The 5,047-nt window shown below is 39.6% G+C and overlaps 1 long non-coding RNA gene across 1 annotated transcript; it reads left to right on the top strand.

Moving 5' to 3' along the window:
• The first annotated feature begins 70 nt into the window (after positions 1-70).
• On the top strand, positions 71-3,432 carry LOC140225630 (uncharacterized). The gene is made up of 2 exons (XR_011900644.1): positions 71-419; positions 3,165-3,432. It is a non-coding gene; the product is annotated as an uncharacterized lncRNA (long non-coding RNA).
• The last annotated feature ends 1,615 nt before the right edge of the window (positions 3,433-5,047 follow it).

Here is a 5,047-nt window from a genome sequence, read left to right as displayed (position 1 = left end):
GGTGTACCTTTGCCTTTGCATCAGCAAGTTTTGCATTGTGAAGATAGGAAATCATGACTATTACATTACTTTCATAATGGCAATATGCAATTTACAGGCAAAATAAGTTTCAGTTAGACGTGAAAAAGGAGATTAATTTCCGAATTGACAACTTTAACACGCAATAGGGCACACACCAGAAATTTTTTCCTTAAAAGCCGAGGAATTTTAAGCATTCATTCCACACTAAGGAAACGGTGCCATCAAGAGAAGAAAGAATGTCGATTTTTCTCTCAAGTATTCTATGCATATCCTTATTAATTTATTTCGCGCATGTTCAGGTGATTTGCACCGGAAGAAATTTAAGAGATGAACCTATGGCACCACAAAATATTAACAGACGATCACGCATAGATTATGGCGCTCTGCAGAAACCACCGGTGATTTCCTCTCATTCATTTAATTTATTTATTTTGTAATTTTTCCACGGATATACAGCATTCTCTCACGAATAAAAAAGTTCGGTCATAAGGACCGTAAGGACAGTGTACTTTATCGACCGTGCTATTCGGTTCGTGTAACCGTATTCATGGTTCCAGGAACTGCATCTTCGGTTCGAGCAATCGCGATTCCAAACCGAACCAAACCGAAGTGTAGAAAAAGCAAGGTTCCATGAACCAAGGATGCGGTTCTTAGAAGCGGAATTCCAGTTACATGGACCGAATGGTACGGCCGCTTTTGAATGCCGTGCTTGCGGATCACACGGCCAAGGAGACCATTACTGCCGTGCTGAGAAAGAACGCCGTATGATAATTCGAAAGTTGCCAAGTTTCCTCCGATAAAATGTTCATTTCTGAGGAATTTTATGAACATTTTGCCTTGAAATTTTCAAACGCTTTGGATCAAATTACAAACAAAATTATCTGAGAAATTGGAAGAAAAATATCAAACAAATTTCCTGAAAATTAGTGATTTGCCTAAGAAAATTTGGCAACGCCTGAAGGCTCCTATGGCATTTTCCCTCAGCACGGCAGATTACGCCATTTTCTTTTTACATGTTGAAGGATAGGAACTTACGTCTCAAAAGCCGTACAAGAGAAGGAAAGGAGGGTTGGAAACTCCAAAATTCAGCGTAACGTGTCATGTATTTCATGATCATCTCCTAAGTGGAGGAAGGGTGCCTTCGGGGGGGGGGGGGGACCTTGGGGCGAGCGATCACTTATCGAAAAGTAGTTCTTTCTCAAGTTTTCTTCAATTGAGTACCTATGCTCAATTTTGCAATGTCACATTGTTTGAGGTTTGCGAGTAACCTTTTAATTGGACGTATTTATGCTGAAAGGAACTATGTGGAAGTGAAAAGATGGGGTGTGCTCGTGGAAGCTGGATAAGAAACAATGTGGTCAGTGGATACAGTTCCTTTGAGAAAATGGAAAAGCGGGATTTTCAATTAAATCAAAAAGGAACTAAGCGCTAACTCGTGAGCCGTGGGCATGTGACGAGAGCGTTGTGAACAGGGCTCACGAGTTAAAAACTGACGGCCTACTCGTCGTCGCTCGTGTCACTGTCGCTTTTTAAGTCCCATTCAATCCTATGGCCCGAGCACTAACGGGCAAACCCCATATTTCCACTTCCATGTGGTTTCCATTTCGCATAAATACTAGGGCTGTCCCAAAAGAAACCGGACTTTGGTCATAGAAGGCGAACCTAGCGTTGTAATGAAGTTTTCTTGGGCTTGTTTGAAAGCTGATAAGCTACTGGAGAAGCTTGTTTTTACAGAATGCAAACATTCGTCTTGGTAAGGAAACTACACGCTTTGGAATAAAGGAAAGTCAAACTCGAGTTGCGATTTTTGTCTTTATTTCAAGAAAAATTTGGATACAACTTAAAAAAAACCCAGGTTTTAAGTTCAAAACTTCGTTGCTCTCTTATTCAAATGCTTAAAAATAAGGAAATTAACATTTTAAGCAGCTTACCAAGTCATCACCTATCCCCTTCAAAATACTCGACAGCTTATTGTCGATGCATTTTTGCCACCGTCTCTTCAATTGCAAGAAACACTGTTGGAAATCCTCAGGTTTGAATGATCGCAATTCCTTCAAGGTGTTCTCTTGAATTTCCGGAATGGTTTGAAAACGTCGACCTTTCAAGGTAGATTTAAGTCGTGGAAATAAGAAAAAATCACACGGAGCCAGGTCAGGTGAATAAGGGGGATGAGGGAGGACACTCATGGCATTCTTTGCACAAAATTCGCGAATTTGGAGGGATGCGGATGCATGGGCAGGTGCATTATCGTGATGCAGAAACCAGGAATTGGCTCCGTGTGATTTTTTCTTATTTCCACGACTTAAATCTACCTTGAAAGGTCGACGTTTTCAAACCATTCCGGAAATTCAAGAGAACACCTTGAAGGAATTGCGATCATTCAAACCTGAGGATTTCCAACAGTGTTTCTTGCAATTGAAGAGACGGTGGCAAAAATGCATCGACAATAAGCTGTCGAGTATTTTGAAGGGGATAGGTGATGACTTGGTAAGCTGCTTAAAATGTTAATTTCCTTATTTTTAAGCATTTGAATAAGAGAGCAACGAAGTTTTGAACTTAAAACCTGGGTTTTTTTTTAAGTTGTATCCAAATTTTTCTTGAAATAAAGACAAAAATCGCAACTCGAGTTTGACTTTCCTTTATTCCAAAGCGTGTAGTTTCCTTACCAAGACGAATGTTTGCATTCTGTAAAAACAAGCTTCTCCAGTAGCTTATCAGCTTTCAAACAAGCCCAAGAAAACTTCATTACGACGCTAGGTTCGCCTTCTATGACCAAAGTCCGGTTTCTTTTGGGACAGCCCTCGTACGTCCAACTTCATTTTGTTCCTCTTGAAAAATCAGAAAATTAAATGAACACTCATTTCATAAAATGAATCAAATAAATAAAATAATTTGTATCTCTGAATATTAAATATTGGAACGACGCAATGTCTAAAGCACATCCTTCTACTCGCATTGCATCCCAATTTGTCACCCACCAATCCCTGAGCCTATCCCAAAGTTCACTTACCCTAACCTTAGGGCCATCGACCCCAAAAAGTTATGACGTTGCTGCCCCAACTACATTCTTCCTCCTTTACGAAATGCCCACTTGAAACAAATTGACATGTTGGTGATTGAACCACGTTTGCTTTGAATTTCAGGTATGCAACGCGAATATTAGAGGTGATTGCATGAAAGAACAGCCAGTCAATCACCACCTTTGCCAACCACATCAGAGATGTTAGCAACCCGTAGAACTGGGAATTTTTTGTGGTGGCACCAAAAGGATGCCGGGGCCGGGAGCCGGGGGCCTTCGCCAGGAAAAAAATATTGAGCTATCGCAAAGGCAATTTTAAAAAAAAAATTGTATCCGTATTTTTTTAAAAATTGTGTGCCGAAAAATGAATTGAAATAAACTTTTGAAGATAAGAGGTATGTCTCTCTTCATTGCGGGGTTTGGAGGACAAGGCGCATGAGGGCAGTTTTTGAAAAAATTAAGGTATTAGTGATTTCAAGTGTAACTAGTCTCGATGCATATTTTATGAAAAATTCGCTCCCGAATTTCAATTTTTAAGCATCCAAAACTCAGTCAGAACTTTCTTTCCAAATAATCCGGATCCGAATAATTTCGAAACTTCAAACACGTATCTCTCGAGATAGCAAAAACTGCACTTATGCGCCTTGTCTTTCAAGTCCCTCAATCCTGCTCCACCGTCTCATTGTGAAGGCCTCTTTAGAGCCAACTGTAAGTAAATCATTTCATCGAAAATCATCCAAAAAATGTAACAGTACATAAATTAAAAAATTCTGTATTTTGGAGATTTTAGTGGTTTAATAAAAAAGGAGTGAGTCATAATCTTGCAACGTCGCAAATTGAAGTATGTATGTTTTTCCCCTCACCGTCCGTCGTCGGTGATGGGAAAATGTGTCACTGCGTACGCGCTCAAGTGTCCATCGTGATCTTCTGCCACTAAGTCGAGGCGACACTATGGATAACTAAACACCAAATTAAAAAATTCTATATTTTGGAGATTTTAGTGGTTTAATAAAAAAGGAGTGAGTCATAGCATATTCGACGGTGAAACTGCAAAATGAGTATCTTGGTTGCGATGTTTCGAAATCTCCGCTACTTTTTTATGTTTTAAGAGGAGACCAAACCAACATCATGGCTTGAAGTTTTCACAGAATATTCTTTACAAGGAAAAGAAAAATCACTGAAACTTTAAACAAATGACGTTCAGTGGTTTTATGAGTAGAAAATAAAGATTGATAGGAATTATTGAAAGTGTTAATGTACAAAAAAAAAAAAAAAAACTTTTGATAGGAATACCTACAAACTTTCTTATAAAAGTGAAACATCAGGAACGTGTACTGTGGTGTGCACGGCTGTTCATAATGATTCACATATTTGAAACAGGCGGTGAAAATCTTGCAACGTCACAAATTGAAGTATGTGTGTTTTTCACCGCACCGTCCGTCGTCGGTGATGGGAAAATGTGTCACTGCGTACGCGCTCAAGCGTCCATCGTGATCCTCTGCCGCTAAGTCGAGGCGACACTATGGAAGGCACTCTGAGCAACTATTCTAGCACGGAGGTATTACACAGTATCAGACGGAATTGAAGGCGCTCTGAGCAACTATTCCACCACGGAGGTATTGCACAGTGTCAGACGGAATTGAAAGCGCTCTGAGCAACTATGCCAGCACGGAGGTATTGCACAGTATAAGACTGAATTGAAGGCGCACTAAAGTACGTAAATTGACCAGTAGCATTCACCTGTGTAATATGCGGCTCCTGTTCGATCAATGTTTGTGAAACTTGGTACAAGATGGAATTTTTTGAAGAAAGACTTGAATTTTAACTCTAATTTTCAATATTCGAAAATCCGAATGGTTGATGTTGCCTATACTGCCGTGCTAAAGTAGAGCGCCGTATGAACATTCGAGAGTTGCCAAAATCTTGATAAAAACATGTATTTCTGACAACATTCATGCACATTTTTTCTTTGAAATTCTCAGAGATTTTAGATTAAATAGCTCACGA

Source organism: Bemisia tabaci, chromosome 10 (genome assembly GCF_918797505.1).
Source record: "Bemisia tabaci chromosome 10, PGI_BMITA_v3".
Taxonomy (NCBI): Eukaryota; Metazoa; Arthropoda; class Insecta; order Hemiptera; family Aleyrodidae; genus Bemisia; species Bemisia tabaci.
Note: the sequence above shows the minus strand (reverse complement) of the source record. Positions and strands in the feature narration are given on the sequence as shown.